The sequence below is a fragment of the Nyctibius grandis genome, chromosome 1 (assembly GCF_013368605.1).
Source record: "Nyctibius grandis isolate bNycGra1 chromosome 1, bNycGra1.pri, whole genome shotgun sequence".
In the NCBI taxonomy this organism is placed as follows: Eukaryota; Metazoa; Chordata; class Aves; order Nyctibiiformes; family Nyctibiidae; genus Nyctibius; species Nyctibius grandis.
This window is the reverse complement of record NC_090658.1, coordinates 18417193-18437022: the sequence shown is the minus strand read 5'-3', so window position 1 is coordinate 18437022 and position 19830 is coordinate 18417193. Positions and strand designations below refer to the sequence as shown.

The window sequence follows — 19830 nt, the reverse complement described above, 5'->3', positions numbered from 1 at the left end:
CATGTGACTCAAGACAGGCAAGCTGCAGCCAGCCACCAGCGTTCAATGAGTCAAAGAACTGACCTTGTGAACTCCGTTAATGGTTGCCACACACATCTGGTATAGAAGAAACCCAAACAGCTATTCTGTAGCTGCAGATAACATCCTGATTATTGCTCTAAAAACCTGCTTCCTGTTCCTCTTGCTGTCATTCAGCCTTAGTTTCTGACCCTGCTTCTCAGCAGTGGTCTTTGGCCCTTCAGCTGTATTAATTCATTCTGCCAGCACAGCCTTGGTTTCTAATGCCCCCTCTGGTCTGCTCAACACTGATTCCTGGATCTCACTGCCTACCCTACCCCCTCACCCTACTTACTACTTCTGATCATGTCACTGAAGCTGGAGGAGGAACAAGCAGGCATGGATCAGAGAACCTCTAGCCTAGGATCACTCTCTCTGGAGCTTGTATCCCCTGGTTTTCCAGTTCTTCATAACAGTGTTTCACTCCAGTCTGTCCTAAACTACAGAATCTATCCACTCATGCCCTAGTTAAGATTCCTCACTCTCAAGTAAGAGAAGAGCAACTAGCATCAACCCAATCAATGCCCTAGAAACAAGAATAACAGCTGAGCATCATCAAGGACCTAGCAGTTGCCCTAGAATTTCATGCAACCTTAACAGATGAGGAATAAAACTTTAATAGTCAGATAAAAAGTATACCCTTTACAGAACTTGTTCTCTACCATTTTTGTTATGGCATCTACTCTGTATTAGATCAGAGGCTGACAAAGAGTCTGGTTTATTTTGTGGATTCTTTGGGAAGTTTTGTTATTATTCTAGGACAGGGAAGGAGAGGAACATTTATAAAAAACCTGGCAAGTAGTGGCAACACCCACTTTTCCTTTGTTATTTTGGCCCCCATTGCTGATATTTTTGGATTTTCATTCTGGAAAAAGGAGAAAGATGAGGAATTGTCTGCAGGAGTGTTTGCTGGGCTGCTTGCCCTCAGAAAATTGGAAAATTGCCCAGGCTGAAGAAAGAAAGGATTCTATAAACTCAGATCTGACTTGTGTTTAACACAACATTTATGGAGAATGAATATTTACAATGTCTTGACCTAAGAGACATTGTTATCTTGTATGGTGTTGAAGAAAGAAATGACCAGTGGAAAAAACACAGAAATTGCCAAACTGAATCAGCAGCAGTCCTCCCAGTCATCCTGTCTGACAGTGTCTTGAACCATGTACTTCATGAGGTGCAGGAAGAAAGCCTGCAGTAGGCAGTGATGGCAAGTTTATTCTCAGTCTCTGTTAACATTTACCTTAAGCCATAAAATACATGAGCTTATATCCTTCTCAACATTACTCATTCATTAGCAGGCTGATCTTGTCTTCTATATAAACAGACCTAATCCCTTTGTTCTACCAGCAGTCTTTAAAGCCTTTTTCACTGTAGCTGAGTATCCATATCCATAAAGGAAAAGGATTGACAGCAGCCAGACAACTTGCCCGTTCGAGCAACAAATGCACAAATTCCACCCTCAGTTGCACTCAACTATCAGTAGCAGGTAGTCAGTTGGAAGTGAGGTGACTAAAAGCCTGTAACCTTCTTAACGGCAAACAACCATAGAGTCTTATCACCATCCTCTGCCCTCTCCCGGAATATTTAAAATAAAATTTAAAGTCTAAACTCTGTATCTTGTTCTAAGGAAAAGTTCCCATTTTATGGAATATCTTACTAGAAGGCACCTCAGATTGTGTAAAACAACTTAAAAGGCTTCAGGGAACACACTATTAAAGAGAAAGAAAGTAGTAAGTAGAAAATTAGATCTTGCGTCTAGGATTTGTTCAGACAGTTATTATCAAGCAAGGGATGCTCCTGAGAAGCTGTCTCTGCAAGCCAGGAAGATCTTGTTGAGCTAGCCAGCCAGATTTTGAACTAGCCAGCCGTCCAAGGTGCCAACTACTAAGATTTAATCAGCCTTTAACTGTTGGAGGACGTTCCCATTCTGCTACAGAAACAGCAGGATAGGAACTGGGGAAAGGAAGGACGCAGCCATATTAACAGGTACCGCTGGCATGACCTTCAAAGAACAGCTGGCAGCTACCAGCTTAGACAGTAGAACCAGTATGAACAGTCATGTCAGAAGATCAAGTCTCCAATGACTCCTTGTAAAAAAATTATTTGTTACCTTATACAGCCTACGTTGCTAACACCACAGGGGATGTAAAGAAAAGGAAAGAAAGATGCCAACTGGAGAAGTCTAGTCTAACAAAACAAAAATATGTATTCCTGTTGCATGCATTATTTATAGTATAATTTATTCATCACCACCCCAGACTATGAAATGTCTGAACAACTTCCAGAGCACAGGGTTTTTTTCCCCCTCCAAAATATGAAGAGCATAAGAAACATAACCGACAATCACTATTTTATACAATAACAATGCATTACTATGATTCACTTGCATTAAGTCTGACTAAATATGTCATTACCTTTAAATAGAAAATGCAGCTAATAATTTCAAAACTAAAAATAGAAAGATGTGATGTGAATCCTATATGATTTACTCCTAATTTGAATATATTATGCTGTCTTTCAAATGTTGTTGTAGGTGCTTATCAGCTTTGCTATTTTTTTTTGTTTTTCACTCATGTTTGCTTTATTTTTCTTTTGCTTACCAAGATGTCTACTTACAGAAATGCATTTCTAGAATTTTATATGAAAAAGGACTACATCACTACACTACTACAGTAGTGATATGAAATGTAGATGCTGTTGTAGCTGAAGAAAAATCAAATAGCAGAGAAGATGACAACAAAATATGCAGAAGCAAATATGCAAATAAACCCTTTATAATGAAAGGAAATAGTACTAAAAGTCTTCCAAAAATGTCAGCTAGGGGAACTCAGTAAAGGTCAGGACACTTTGAAAAGGAGAAGTTAATCAAAGATTTTCTGTATTTACAGTCTTTTGTTCTATAATTCAGTACAATGTACTCTAGGTGACTTTAAGCTAAGAAGAGACCTTTCTTGCCAACATTCACTGTTCATTATCCCAGAAGTCTCAAGTTTTGCTTGAAGAAGCCAAACCTGTTCATGTGTAAATTGTCTAAATCTATACCTTGCAGGATACAGTGATGTTAGCCTCCAAAACGACTACTTAGATGACAGAACTCCACCAACATGATTACTTTTCACTGTTCTTGCATAAACCAAAATAAACAACAGGAGGGGAATGACCCCAGAACTCACTTCATATATTTTAAACAGCCTTTAATGTTACTGTTCCCACCGCTAGCAAATGAAAATAGGTGGGGCAAATATTTTTGTGCCAATAAAAATGTTTCATTTAACAACAAAGTGTGTGTCAAGAAGACCAATTAAAATGTACAGGCATGTTTTGAAGTCACTGAATTTAGAGCCACTCCAAACTTGTGAAAATAAACAAGTATTTCAAAATGGGAGCATTTTCATTACAAAAATGACAAGCAGATTTCCATCATCTAAACGAAAGTCACTTTTTTTATCATTTTCTTTAAATTGCCACTCTCAAAATGAAAGCAAAATCAAGAATGATAGAAATTGGTTTTGATACTACGCATGCCTTTGACACCTCTTGGTTTTTTTGTGGCTTAACAACCACATTTTCCTGTGTCTAAAGTGCTTCTGTCCCTTCTTACAGAGCAAGACCATTACACAACAGGAGAAACAGCCTATAGCAAAACAGAGTACACAGCAAGTGTTTCTGTCCTTCCTCCCTCAGGAAAGAAAGTTATTTTCCTATGGTGGCTTAGTTACATACATTTAAATTGTTCTAACAGCAACTAAAACTACCGCTCCAGTTCTCAATTCATATGCTTCCTAAAAGAGGAAAGGAACCTTGTTCCCCAAATAACACCCCTTACTCTGCAACTTACTTTAAGCTAAGTAGTTATCCTCTGAAGCTGATGAGAGCTTTAAAGGAATAAATAAGGAATCTTTTATTTTAAGAAGAATCATCTTCTCCTGCGAATCGTCTATGGGTGATCTCAAACCAATAGAGATTGTATGACATTTGCACAACAGAGTCACACCGAATTGCTGAGGTTGGAAAGGACCTCTGGAAGTCGTCTGGTCCAACCCTCCTGCTCAAGCAGGACCACCCACAGCCAGTTCCCCAAGACCGTGCCTAGTCAGCTTATGAATATCTCTGAGGGAGACTCCATATATCTCCTTGGGCAACCTGTGCCAGCGCTCACTGACCCTCCAAGTAAAAAAAGTGTTTTCAGATGTTCAGGAGGAACCTCCTGTGTTTCAGTTTATGCCCATTGGCTCTAGTCCTGTCACTAGGCACCACTAAGAACAGCCTGGCTCCGTCCTCTTTGCACCCTTCCTTCAGGTATTCATATACATTGATAAGATCCCCCTCTTCAAGCCTTCTCTTCTCCAGACTGAACAGTCTCAGCTCTCTCAGCCTTTCCTCATATGCCAGATGCTCCAGTCCCTTCATCATCCTTGTGGCCTTTCATTGAACTCTCTCGAGTATGTCTAGTATGTGTTTGGACAAGGTCTCAACCCTAAAAATTTTTGGAAGCATCCAGAGTGTCCTTATTAGCTGGGAAGTTAAGCCCCTGCATGTCCCTTTAGCTGCTGCACAGGGTTTTTACAACAAGGAGAAAGAGAGCTTACGGCCCTCCAAATTCAGCATGAGGGGGTTTCCGTCTTTAACCACCAGAATAATTCCTTCGGCCCTGGTCCTAACTTAAACCAGAATAACTAAGGTAAACTTTTAGGGAACTCTTAATTATGCCAGTGCTTCTCAAAATACCTCTCTGCTAGCTGCAAAATTAAGAGACTATAAAATCACTTCAAAATTCATCAGTCCTCAGCTCCATTTCAAAGAGTTTAAACTTCATGAAGCAAATAATTAAGCTTATAATGTTGCTTCACAATATTGCAAGGCTGAGAGAAAAACGAGACTAAAAGACAAAACATGAAGATCAAGAAAATAAAGACAACATTTTCATACCAATCATTGCCAAAAATAAGTGAGGAGGGAAACAGGTGAAGCTGTTTTCAATTTTAAAGCTTTTTATAACATGTATAAGGTCTCAGCAGTTCTGTGCCATAGTATGGCCTAAGAAAATAGTTCAAATTACTTTAGGAAAAGGTAAATATATTTCAAAACAAAGTTCACTGATCTTCCAACATTTCTCTCTCTCTCCACATTTTAGTAAGAGGACCCAATACCAAACATCTAGGTAGACTAGAAGACAGGAGCAACAACTGGAAGATCCTTTTCACTTACTTATATTAAGCCATTACTTTTTCATAGTGTTTTCCAGAGCAATTTACAGCAATCTGCACTATGCAAAAAGGATATAATAGACAAACAGAATGAGCAGTTATTTGATAAGCGTTTCTTATCATGTCAGTATTTTTAGTAACTAACATTGTAGCAAAGAAGAAAGAGATTAATGGTGACAGAGCAAGAAATAAAGTAGAGAAAGCCATTCTAGTAAACTCAGCATAAATGTTCTGGCATTGCTTCAGGCCTCAATTTGGCAGCTTCTACAGATACTGCTTATCTTCAAACTATACAGCACAAAGACACTCAGACCAATCACTTTCTACATCTCAAAATGTTGATAAACTGGAAACTTTGAAGGGGTTTGTAAATGGAAAAGCATCAACACAAGTGTAATGAACAGAACAAAGAAAAACTTGCAAAACCAGCTTTGCACAAGATTGCTCTTACAGGATTCTCTATCCAACAAACACAATTAAGGCATGTAGATAAATAGCTTATGACTTATACTAGTGGGATTTCAGGTATTTTACAGGAAATAAGAAATTTAAAGTGATCTAAAACCTCTAATAGCATAATCATAAACCTTTTTTACTGGTAACAGATACCAAGCTTCAAATCAGGTTTGACTGCATTAGTCACTGAAGAAAAATGTAATAATTTCCTGATACTTCACTGAAATTCTTAGACCAAACTGCAACAAAAATAAATAATAATCCCTTTTAGAAGGAATATCAGAAAAGGATTCTCCTCCAGTTGTTCAGGAATGCAAGAGATTTAAAATATTTCAAAATGGCTGGCTGCAGTTCAACACAACACAACTAATGGGACTCATCTACCAATTGTCCCATAACACTTTATATAGTCAAATCATTTCTCTTTATAACTTTCCATCTCTCGCTTCTATACTGTCAGATAAAGATATCAAGCATATAGATGGAAAATTACATCAAGATATATCAGAACTGACCCTTTTAAACAGAAAGGAGGCTTTCCTATACATTAAGAACCAGCTCAACTCAGCTGCAAGATGCCCTGTTAAAGAACATCCAAAACCTGCAATTTTGGTAAAGTTGTTATACGTTTTGATAACATAATTTAGTCACTTTCTATTATGCAAGACAGATAACACAAATACACTTCGTAACAATAACATTTTTCCCCCTGAAGTTCTTACTTTAAAAGTGCATAGAGAAGTATTATTTCTCACTGTCAGGGAATTCAGGACATTAATTGTAATTTGTAACCAGATATATCCATAAAGATGATTACTGTGTCCTCAATCAACAGCTGAAGAAAAGATTTAACTGACCATCAAATAAGGTAAACTAGGATAAAACTAAAACTCCAAGCTTCATACCTCACTCAAAATGCATCTCTCCAACTTATCCACCTGTAAAGATGTCTGCCAGTTCATCAAATAAGCTTTGTCTCATTCTAAATATCATAAAAGACTAAGATCTATTTAAATCTAATAACTTCAAGTACATTTTTAGGCTTAACTTCACCCTGAAAGTAAACAAAGATTGGGCAAACCTGTCTATAACCAATTAGAGAGTAAAAGTCAATCAATGCATAGTGGTTCAGTATTAATTTCTGAGAAGAAAGGCATCCCAATCAACATCTTTCATCTTGATTGCAGAGGCATCAGACAAATTGAAAAAAGTGGTCCTAGATGGCTAACACAATTTTCAGAAGAGTTACTATAATGAAAATTTCAAAATGTGAATTGACAGGTTAGAAGAGGCTATTTTCCTTTTACTTCTCCTTGGAACAATAAGCATATGCTCAATCATGCATACATAAATACACAAAGAACTTTTTCTCTCTGGACAAAAGTAAGATTTAAGTGAGAAGCATAAAGTAGGATCTGTATAATTCAAACTGCAGAATCTTTTATGATTGTTAACTGCATTGTAGAAGTAACTTGGAATGCTGACAGGTTTTTTTTCTAGCCCTGACATGATTAGTGGTCTTGATACTATATTCAGGAACTCAATCTAGTTACTTCTCTTTGGAGTCAGCATTGATCTCAGATATCTATCATTTTGCATACGATAAAACAGACTGCCAGTAAAGCATAGTCTCAGACTACAGATGAAGTGATTGTGTGGAAGTCTAACAAACAATAGCTAGTTTCAGCCTGAAAAGCGTTTAGGTCAGACACAGCACCATCAAAATTTACATGAGGAAGAATGGCATCTTTAGTAAGGGGTCATCCACAGCATAATTACAATTTGCTACATTTACAGCTAAAAAATCAGGGGCATTTAGCACCACCCAGCACACGGTTAGTGAATTGTTACCTTTATATTATGCTCAAAAAACATTTGGGTTACTGAAGCAGCACAATCAAACATCCAGAAATTATAAGCCATCAGAATTAAAGCTGTTCCTTCCTGCCTGGTTTATTTGTTTTTTCAAACAGGAACCCTGCCTCATCCAATGCACATGCTCTGACAGCAGGGTTAACAGGGAGAAATTTCTTTGCATTTCTTTTTCGCCTTCTTATCGTACAGTGCTAAATTAGCCTAAGCTATTAAAATCCTAGGACAAAAAACCTTTTTTTTTTTTCTTTTTCCTCTGTATTATGCTCATGATACTACTATCTGAAAGTGTTATATGTCAGCAATTTATTTTCACAACGGATCCTATTTATATTTTTATAACTCAAGAGCCACAGCACAAAATATATGAATTGTGTCTGCCTAATCTGGAATGTTTCCAGACTAATTTTTTTCTGAATTTTTGTCACTGCGTAGTACATCACAAGCAAAATTCACAGCTGCTATTAGCTTCAGTTGCAGCTGTGAAAGCTTCGCATTCTTTTATTTTATAGGTGTCCAACTTGAAACCTTATTCAATACACGGATCACAATTAGTTATTGTTAATAACAACGTTAGGTGTCATGCTTATCAAGTAAAAAGCAAAATCCAGTCCTTCAGAGTGGCATTTAACTAAGGAAACCTTCAGATGATCATCTTCCATCCTTTATTCAGTTCAGTATACAACAGCAAGCATGTGCAACAAGTAAAATGGCTTATACAGACCGCATTCCTTAGATCCTTAAGGCATTCCTAAAATACAAGCCACCCTGAACATTAAGTTTTTTAAGGGGAAAAAAAGGTAATGTGTTAAGGGAATTACACACTCTCAATTCAAATGTGGAGATGTGGGTGACACTAAAAAATTTAGCCCGTATATCATTTGGTATTTATGTTTCTGTTGGTATTTTAACAAAGTCTGTGTGAACAGCTGTTTGTCTCTAATAGCAATCATGTAACTTGAGAAATGTAATTTTAATATCTTCAAGAGACAAAAGAAAACACTCTGATCTTCCTGAATTTCCAGAAAATAATTATAACGAAAAGGTACGATATCTTAAACAGAGGAAGACCTAACATTCCCATATACAATATCTATGCTTTTCTAAAATCAAAAACTCAACATTTAAGTAGGTCACATAACCATAACATCGAAGCATCCCCCCCTTCAACCTCTTTACCTAAAGAAAAAAAAAAAAAAAATTGGAGCATTATCTAAAAAGGTAACAGACATAACTGTTTCCTTATTTGCTACATTTCAGGGTAGATCTGATAGCCTCAACAGATTAATGTGAAAAAGAGCAAAGTGGTAGTTAAACCAAAAGCTTGTGTTTCAAATCATTATAGTAAATCTGCGTGTTCAGTGTACAACTCCTTAAAGCCAGCAGGCTAGACTGGATTAAAGAAAGAGTAAATCCTATCATATTTAATATGTTTCACATGCCTGATTCAGGTTCCTTTTTATGTGCACTTCCCTATTGTCCTCTACAGAAGCAAAATAATGCCTCCTAGGGCTATTAATTGCTCATAAAAGAACTGATTTTCAAATAAAAACATTAATAAGAAAATCCTAAAATGTAACCTATTTTCTTTTTGATATAAATTCAGTCCATCAAGAAGAATCAATGAAAGCAAGCTTATAGAATTTGAAGGTAATAAAGTATAATGACTCCAAGCCTTTTTCTTCCCCACGCCACCCCCCACTAGTTACACTATAGTCAGAAAATTTCTTTATTCTGGATTATTGAACAGCTTACCTAAATCAGCTTCCTTCTGAAAAAATAAATTGGTGGCTTTTAATAATGGTTGTGTTTAGAATAGGCTTATATACAACTTCCCTAACCTTCTTCCAGAGCAAAAATAGTTAAAAAGTTTTAATTAATCCACTTTTCCCTGACAAATATTTCCTTTACAATGTTTTTAATATAACTCTACATTGGCTGCATCTTTCTTGACAGCTGGTATTTCCTTAACAGAGAATGTCTCAAATGGCTTATGTATAACATTCTTTCTAAAATTCATTTCCTTTCTGTGTAAGAAGTTAATACACCAGGAAAAAAAAGCAGGAATGTTTCATGCCATCTGGGATATAATAGTTCTAGAGTTTTGCTTTAAATTATGATGTTTTTGTAGAAATATTAACATGGCTGTAGCTTAACGTTTGGAAAAATGAAAAATACTTGCCCACAACTTTGCTTCTCTCCAGATCTCATTCCAACATGAACTTCACTTTTATGTTCTAGCTCTTCAGTACGTGCCTGGTGAAAATCTGACAGCTCTTAGTAAGGTTCAGCTTAGGGAAGAGACGTTAAGAAGAAAACAACCATCTAGTTAAGAAACAAGAGACTGATGTTTCTATATTGAATAGCTCCCCAACCAGAAATTAAAGTTCTTGATAATTTCATTCTAAAAATTAAAATCATTCAAGACATTGAAATTGGCAGAAAAGCACGCCATAACCTTTCTCAAGAGAAGGACATTGAGGTCTCACAGAAGAAGATGCAACTCCTAAGGGTAGGCCACTCCTCCACACTAATAACAAATCCCAAATTCGTAAGAGCTGGGAGACTTGCACCAGCTGCAGGCAGAACAACTAAGGCCCCACATGTAAAAATCCTGGGAATTGGTACCTTTACAGGATATTGAGGCCAAACAAAGGCATTTGCTCTGAAGTGTGTAACACATAATCCCTGTAAAGGTTGTAAACGTTTAGCTAAATGGCTGGAGAGCTACAGCAGTAACAGTAGTTTTAAAGTGATGAAGAAATACCTGCTGATGATTTCTCCTTCCTCTTGTCATGCTATAAGCATTCATTAAAATATTACTCTTTGGCCAGATCAGATCATTTTGAGTACTGTTGAAAATTTTCAGTCTAAAATATTCTGCAGCCTGTGAAATTCAACATACAACAATACTTTACAACTACTATTTTCCATTTTTGGGTATCTCCCAGCCAATATGTCATTTTGTGATACCCCGTAGTAAACATTATCATCTGTGTTAATACTGGACATATAGAATACCTTGCACTGAAATCCAAAGCTACCAGACGGTTTCCCTAAATTTTACTGTTTGCTTATTTTATGTTTATGAATAAATGACATGTTTCTAAACTTCAGCAAAAGCCTGTCCTAAATGTGCCCTTTTCAGCTCATTCTGTATTTCAAGGCACAACGAGAGATGATGGAGACAGGAAATGTAATCTTCCTTTCTAACATGCAAACTTGTGTTAGCATTCTGCTGACAAAGATGATACATTTTGTTCTGAATGCAAGCTTAATTCTGCATGCCCAGCGCTCATGATAACAAAGCTATGGACAAGATATGCAATGTTAGTTTGCTTAGCAGATTTTTACGGATGCCTTACATAAAGTTAAAAAAGAAAAAACAGCCATATTTACCGCCTCTATTTGCCAGTGTCTACATATAAACCAAACAAGACTCTGAACACACTTGGGGCTGCAGGCAACGTGGGAATAACTTAAAGCTTCCCTTAAAAAGAGAGAAGTAAGTATTTGCTATAGCCACTTCACAGGCATAGTGCTGTTGCGGAAGAGCGACAGTCTGCCAAGCTGCAAAGGCACAGAGAGAAGGCAGACCATAAGAAAATCTTACTAACATGTGACCGACACAATCAAGGCTTACTAAATCCTCTAAATTTTTCATAAGGCTCTTTCATTAATTCAAAATAACTATTAGTGTATTTTCAAAGATATTCTACTGCACAAGGGTGCTGCATATCACATCATCTTGTCCTTCAACAGACTAGCCTACTGCAATTACTCTAATGAAAAAATACATAATTTTAGCTATTTTCCCTTTAGACAAAAGACAATACGTATTCCTGTGTTATCAACAATCATTTTAGCAATATCCCTATTGTGACCACTCAAGCCACATTTGCTTCTGCCTATATTTGATTTCCATACTACCATAACTACAGAGTCTTTTGTCTCAATTTTACAGATCAGTCATCGCTCAAGGTCCTTCAATGACCTACTGCAATAAGAACACACAAAAAAATGTAGCTGTTTAACCCTTGACATCTTTGCAGGCATCTGTCATTCAAAAGCTATTACGGTGGTGGACAAGATAAACACACAGCTCTTTTACTCACTGTCAAAATAAAGGAGAGATGTGTTATTCAGTTAAAGCATTGTCTTAAAGTGTGATTTTTTTTTATTGCTTAGTGGAGCTGACACTGTTCAACATCTAACCCTGTACCCAACAGAATGCTTCTCAATATTTAGGAAAGAGACCAAGATTCCTTCTTCAGAGTAGGAATGAGATACAGTAAGTAAAATGCCTTTATTACAACATCAGTAAAAAAAACATTCTGCCAAGAAAGTTTTTACAAAAATGACTACTCTAAGTAAATTTTGGAAATTGGGATCTAAAGATACAACCATTTATGACAAAATAATGGAGTATCCATTTTGTAATGAACAGCAGACCCACACAAGCACTGGAAACAGTGGATAACTGTCAGGATTTTATTTAAAACTTGGTATTCAAGTGAAAACTTAAACCTGATGTTCCTAATAAAAGAACAGGCTTCTCCGAGCAAAGCCATAATTCTGGGAGAGACACACCCTTTGTAATTTTCAATGGTTAGGAATAGATGAGTCTGCAAAACACTTGTAAATCAGATTGACACACAAGTATTTTTCTAAGAAAACTTTAGTGCAAAATCTATCCATCTCATGGAGACAGCGCAAAATGCAGTAAGACCAATCCTCTTCTAAAACAGTCTCTCCCCAAAGTTTAGAAAGACCAAACATACCCAGAACATTACATTCCATCTTTCTAGATGGTCTGCAATTATTTAAGAGAGATTAAACCAAAACAAACACCCCCTTTGCAAATGTGAACTGCACGCCAATTCCCAGAACATTAATTGTTTCCACTATCTGATGATGAATTACATATAATTAGTTCACTGGTAGTGCATCATTTTTACTTGTCCTAAGGACAAATATACTGACCTGGGCAAGAGACCTTGAAAGAAATTGCTAAAACTGTTTTCTTTTTAAGGGAATTCACTAGTTAAGCTGACAGATTTAGTGGTGTTCTCACACTGAAGAGGGAAGACCAGAAGAAAGCTACTGTCTGTGCAGGAGGCTGAAAGGACATTATCAGCCTTACCTTATCAGACTCTACAGACTGGCTCAATAACTTTGGCATAAATGTACTACCTCACACTTTCCGAAATGCTGTACTCAAGAGAAAGAGGTTTTCCATGAGTGGACATTTAAAAAAAAACAAAACAAAACAAAACTAAAAAATGGACTGATTCCCCACAGAAACTTAACAGGTAAGCATTTCTTCTACTTGTTTTGCTCTTTGAGAAATCTTTTGTAGGTTTCCTTGGCTTTGTTATTAAAGGACCTAGCAATGACTTCCCTGTAGCACATGGCCCCCAACTCCAGCTGATACACAATCTAAAAAATTTACACAGCAGAACTAGGAACAAGCTCCAAGTTCTGACCATAGCCTGAAAGCTGGAAGCCAGTTTGCAGTTTGGTTCACTTTGAAAAGTTAACTTCCATAGATCAGCATGTGGTTACCACTGTCTCCTGGCTTTATCTTTCCAGAAGAGTTAAAAGTCGTTCTTCAATGAGCACAAAATGTGTAACTGCTATTCAGTGAGCTGAATGCTTGAGAAATTCCCACTTTACCACATGAATTCTGGGTAAGAGTTACTCCTGTTTTATGAGAAACATTGAGTGAAATCAAAAAGCGTTTGTTCCATTAAGTTTCTTAAAAGCAATAGCACAAGCTGCAGCAACTGGAAGAGGTAAGCTTTACCAGTCATTGATAAATTTGCTATTGCTTACTATTGCTGTCGTTTTATCAGCTTTTTCAAAACTAACATTCTTTACAGTCTAGCAGATCATTAAAATCACAGTAATAAACACGATCTTGATAGCAAATGGAATTGATCAGCTGAACAGATGCATGATTACTTCAAGATTAAGTATTAAAACCTAGAAGGATCTAGTCCTTAAAGCATCTGAAAAACTAAGTCAGATTTCTCACAGTTCCACGCCCAAACCAGGACAGTATTTCTCTTCTACATCATTTTCACTAAAGAAACAGTGTGTCAAAGCTAAAGAGCACATCTCACATAAAAACACACTTCATTCCATATAATGGAAATCCACCCAACTCATCTCCCTCTTAGGACACTTGTCCTCACATTTCTCTGTGAAAGCATCTCACCCTACCTGTGATCAGTAGAAATGGTCTATCTGAAGAGAAGTCTGCTGACAGATTGATTCCCTTGATCTCTGAACACTCTGCCAACTGCAAAACTTTTTGAGCAAAGCAAAGACCTTTTTTCCTGCGTTTGGGTAAAAACAGGGATACAAGATTGGTAACAGTTTTGGGAGTCTTTTTGGTTGGGGTTTTTTGTTTTGTTTTTGTTTTTTTTAAATAGTTTTCTAGAAATCGAAACTAACAAACGTTTAGAAGTAATCCAGGGAGTTGTAATAGCCACCTGATAGATTCCATTCAGACTCGTTCCCACTTCTACTTCAGAATACCTATCATGTCGAATATTCTCTACACAAAGCTTAACCCTGGCTATACATCTGTTTACAACTTCAACTTACCAACTGAAAATGGTAACTATACCCTGCCTAAAGAAGTACAAGACGACAAATGAAAACTTCAGTAATCTCCACAACAACGCTTGCACAGAAGTCTGGAAGAACAGCAAGCCTTTTACTTTGTTTTGATGTTGTAACTTAGCTGCTTGGTGAGTGGAATTTACAGTTGCTTTTTGAACAGCTACCTTTCAAATTTCAGAAGCACAGCATGAAGTGCTTTCAGTGGTATTTATTACAAAGAGACTACTAGAATCAAGTCATATTTGAGCCAGTCTATAAATGTTTTTTTGGAAATAAATTCTAAAAACACTTCAAAGGCATTAATCAGCTTAAAAACATTCATTTGTGCATACATTTTTCTACATAAGTTAAATTACATTAGGAGAACATACTTTTTAGAATATGGCTTGAGCTAATTTTAAACATGGTTGGAAAAGTTTGGCCTACACTGATTAAAATCTATATTTAAATGAAAGGAAAATTTAACCACAGAAACCATGTTCATTTTAGAAAAACAAGCATATCACTGCCAAAGTGCTGTCCTAACTTTAGATTGCTGTCTGACTGAAACATGATAATTATGAGAAACTAAAATGGATTTCTAAGTGTTTCAAGATGAAACAGCCATCGGGTAATTTGCAAGATATGCAATTATCTTCTGAATTCAAACATATAATGCTAATACTTGATCTGAACAAATGAAGGCTGTAGATTGTTGCTTGTGTGGAGATTGGGGAAATCAATGCGAAAAATCAATACCAGCACTAGATAAGAATAATCGTAATGAAACCTAAGAGCAAAATTAACAAATGATGTGGAATTAATTACTTAGACATAAAGAATTTTCTTTGAGGAAAAAAAAGGTTTTGAATCTTTTGTGTACTGCTTCTGTCTCTCCAAGAGCTGATCAAGCTGAACAGAGGATTCTCAGCACTTTTATCACTCTTAAAACTGCTTCAGTGGCCATACGAGGCATTTCATGCAAGCTCTCTCGTGTAGCAAGACGGTTAACATTTTCACGTTCAAACACCAGAGAGGGTTTACCTAACAGATTTGAAGGGTCAGACAGCACATTTTCTCTTACTTCGCAATTAACATTTATATTTGGGTGGAATCATTATCATACTGACCATGCAAAAGTTAAAAGGAAAAAAAATAAAATATAATCACACACTAACCCCAGATCTCTATGTTCGTTTCATGTATAACCATAATAAATTCCAGTTACGTTGAAGAGTAAGTTAAATTTTGATCTGTGACAACCATTATCAGTTTGATGCAACTAACGGGATTTCAGGAAATCAAAGTAACTCCATTCCTGTTTAAAAATCATGATTGTGTGTACTTGCCAGTACCTGCACTGCCTGCTATTGCTTGGTTGTGTTTTATTTCTTGTTCTCCTGTAAAAGCCTGGGTGTTTGATTATCTTTTGACTCTTCTGACTACAACCAGCTCCATCACTTCACTGCTTTGGTGAAGGAGTAGAAAACAATCTATCATTCATATATTAAAGCACCCAGGAATTGTGAGCATGTCTGGTGACACAGTAGTTCATAGGAACACTGCCATGATTCAAACAGTAGTTTTATAAAAGACTAGAGCATTTTCAAGAAAAAATAATTCTCTTTCTACAAGCAATGTATGGTGATCCACGTAACTGCTTCATATAGACTTATCAGGCAGTCTATTCATTTAGCCTTCATGGCACCTCTGAAGCTGCCATCAAAAGAGAAGAGCAAATAGATACAGATTTCTTTCAACTGTAAGATATACTGGATGCCTTAAAAACAACAAAACCACCATCAGCTCAGTGAGAAAGCACTTGAGATTAAGCACTACCTTTCAGAACCACTGGAATGAAATCAACACCTTTCAGAATCACTGGAATTAAAGTAATACCTGCTCCCTTGATACCTAAAATAACATAAATAGCAGGTATTATACCAAAGGACGCCCAAAAAAAAACCCTCAAGAGTCATAGGAGTTTAAATATCACAGATGCAGACTCGTGGAAAGGCATGTTTAAAAGCAGCAAGATGAAAAAAACAGTTTTGTTCCAAGGAATGCCCAAGGGGAAAAAACCCAAACCAAAGCAAAAAAAACCCAAAACCTAAGCCTGATGTCAGATTAAAGGCAAATTCATTTTCTCGAACTCATGAAAGGATATAGTGTGTGAACCTATCAAAGCAATTAATTTTGTATTGACAAGTAAAGACTCCACTGGTTTTGAACCCCTCAGCATGTAAGAAACCCTAATACAAACAAATCAAATTAAGTAAATGAAGTTTATTATAGCAAAACAAGTTCACAAGCAAACCAGTTCAGCTAAGAGAAAAAGACTAGGAAAAAGAAGAGACAATTTGTCAATGTTTCAAGAAGTCTGCTAACATTGCTGTCTCGCATCTCACTCTGCCCTGCAGCAGCAACAATGGACTTTATAACACAAAGTTGTCTTTCAGGAGCAATTTACTTTTTGGCCCGGTCAAAAAAAAGTCACGTAAAACCAAACTGTAAGCCTTTGCACACACTCAGCAGGGATCTGTTTCAAAAAGTCAACTCTCTAAAGGTACTATTTTCCTCTCTCTTAGCTCTAAGTGCTGACCAAACACCACACATGAAACACAAACAAGCCAGCTCTCCTCCGTCCATAGCTAATAAAACATTAAACCAGATTATGGAACTCAATACCAGATACAAAACGTGAGGAATCTTGTCTGGGTGTTCTCAGCACCACAACCTGAAGAAAAAAGGGAACGAGGAAGGGACAACCTTGAACAAGATTGTAAGTGGAGAACAGAATGAAATAAGAATGAAAGACAGAGGAAAACAAAGATCATTTGTACCTGATAACAAGGTAGGAGGAAAGCATAAACTGAGACAAAGACTCTGCATGTCCCAAGAAGCTGGAAGAAGCAGCCAACAAAAGGAAAACGTGTGTTTTGGCAAAGCAGAGATGGGAGGAGTGGGAGGCAGCAGCACACTGAAGGACAGGACAAGTGACAGCAAAGAAAGGACATAAATACAAATACAAAATGTCTAAATACAAATTAAGAGATAGAAACTCTACAGGGAGAAGTCTTGGACAGAATCAAATAGAAAGCCAGCAGAAGGACAAGAGGATTTGCACCTGAGAGAGTTCAGGTGATTAAGAATCTAGCCTGGCATTATTAAAAATAGCTGCTGAAGAAGCAGAAACTCTGCAGGAAAGATGAAGCACATGACAGCCTGCCACCAGAGCGACTGGAGAAGGGATTTGCTGGATCAAGTAACCCTAACACTGCTAAAACCCCAGGTGGATGTGAAGATGATGCCTCATTACACTTCCAATTTTCTTTTCAGATTGCTTTTGTGAGGAGGGTAGGGAACTCCATGAAAGCAAAACTCATCAAGACCTAGCAGTTGAAACATACGAAAATCAAGGTTTCTCTGCACAACTTCAGTTTGGCTTTCACAGTAGGATACAATATTATTTTTCCTTCAAGATTCCTGCCTCACTGAGTACACATGGTGGACCAGCCCCTGAGGTCTAAATAAGGCTTTGTAAGAGGCTTCCCTTTTTCAGCACAGAAGCTCTTTGGCAAGAAGTGAATGGAGAAAAGACTCTGGAAAGATAGGAAAGTTCCTTCAGATTTACACTCCCTTTGCTCTTACCACATATTCCCTACACATGGCTGACTTTTCCTATTTTAATCCAAACTCCTCAGGAGTTTTAAGTGTAGTCCTTATTTTTCAAATGACCAATTTGAGATTTGGTTTCTTGAGGTAGTTTCACATTATCCTTAACCCACAGCTGGTTTACATTAGTGCAGGAGGAGAAACAGCTTTCATTCATATCAATCGAACACTCACTAGAATAGCTTCCATCTTACAGAAAACCATGCCCATAAAACTGTTAGATCAACTGTCCCTGCAACCATCCAACCGCTAACTCCACTACAAAGCGAGTAGCAGTAACCCATGGCCAGTGATAACAGTGAGACCACACTCTTCAGCTGCAGTTCACACATTGACCAAACTACGTCTTCACACTTCAAACTGTACCTCAGTTTGCTGAGGAGCCAGATAGTACAGCTGCCAGGAAAGGTTTACATTCAGAGTATTAGATAATACTATAAAATCTGATTATAAAGTCAACCAACTTATTTCAGATTTCTGTATTCAATTTAAGATGTACTTTGGCTTTCCTCCTTTTTTTATGCTAGTTTCCCCATTTGTAAATAAGAAGGGAAAAAAAAAAAAAAAAAAAGACCATCTGTTAATCTCTCTGTGATGCAGCAGAGTAAGTTTGTGCTTGAGAAACATTAAAATATTGCTGTGGTAACTACTATTGAAAAGTCCAGGGGTGCAAAAGCAGAGAGTGGGTGGTGTCTACAAAACAAGAGACAGCTAGCATGAAATAAATGAGACATGGCAATACTTAGCAATCCATAAGCAAAATACACTACCCTTTATGTGAGCACGGTCCACTCTGTGCACAAGCATAAATGGAGATTAAAAAAAGGCTAGTGAGCACCAAGTACTGTATCACAGTGAATACACATAAGCACCAATGTGACGCTGCACACATAGGTTTAATTCTAGTATTTATTTTTAGCATGCAGCTTTCTGCGGCCACAGTAACGTTCTCAACAGCCTGGTTGTGAAACGTTAACATGCCTCGTTCCGCCACTCACTCTCCACTTCTTACACAAGGGGCCATTCAGGTCAAAGTTTAGCTTGGCCAGTGGGCAGACCGAGCCAAGAGAGCAGCATACACGCCAGTATCAACGGGAGAGTGACAAGAGGCACAGTAAACAGGGACAACCACCCAGCTACAGCAGGCACAAACTGACTGACTTCTGTGTATGTGCAACTCATAACAAGAGACTCTGCTTTTCCCACAAGGAAGGACACTAAGGATGAGATTATAACACCAAGCCTTCGTTTGTTCCCCTCGGTGTAATAAAGAGGCAGTACTGACAACAAGGTTTCGGGTAACGTACACGTTTCACACACACGGGACGTATCCCCGGACACGCTCAAGCGCTCTCCTCCAGCGGCTCCTCCTCTGGCATCGCCGCGGCTCCCGGCCCTCCTACAGCGCGGCGGCCATGCCTGCGGGGAAACGGGAGGCAGGTGAGACAGTCCGGCAGGCCGCACCGCGGCGAGAAATAACCGGCAAGGCCGGGGCAGCGGCGGGAGGCCCGGAGCCGCTGGTCAGGCCTGTCGCGCAGCTGGGGTCAGCCCGCCGCCCGCACCGCGGCCCGTCGCGGCAGCACCCGTGCCCGCCCGCCCTCACCTGAGACGGGGCAGCGCCGCGGCGGGAGGAGGCTCCGCTCCCCGCCCCGCTCAGGGAGCCGCCGCCCCGAGGAGCGCGGCCGCGCCGCCGCCAGCGCCCAGCGTGGCCAGGGCCGCCGCCGCCGCCGCCATGTTCCCGTTGCCACCGGCAACCTCTGACCCCCCAATCACTTCCGGTCACGGATGTCAAGCCGTTGCCATGGCACCGCTCCTGGCCCCGGCCTCCCTTAAAGGGGCAGCAGCCACCCCACCCCCGCACACCCCCCCCCGCACCCCCCCACACTCCTTACACCCACACACACTCCTTTCACCCACACACACTCCTTACACACACGCGTGTGGGTGACAGGCC

At 38.5% G+C, this 19830-nt stretch overlaps 1 protein-coding gene across 2 annotated transcripts in view; it reads right to left on the bottom strand.

Moving 5' to 3' along the window:
- The window catches only part of LCLAT1 (lysocardiolipin acyltransferase 1), a 124515-nt gene extending 104949 nt beyond the window's left edge, over positions 1-19566 (bottom strand). The window contains exons 1-2 of one of the 2 annotated variants that reach the window (XM_068414632.1): positions 19480-19566; positions 19184-19295 (exon numbers count right to left, since the gene is read on the bottom strand). The gene's annotated coding sequence lies outside the window, so the exon portion shown is untranslated. The remainder of the gene's footprint in view (positions 1-19183; positions 19296-19479) is intronic. The other variant, XM_068414639.1, reaches the window with a different exon arrangement.
- Between the last annotated feature and the right edge of the window lie 264 nt (positions 19567-19830).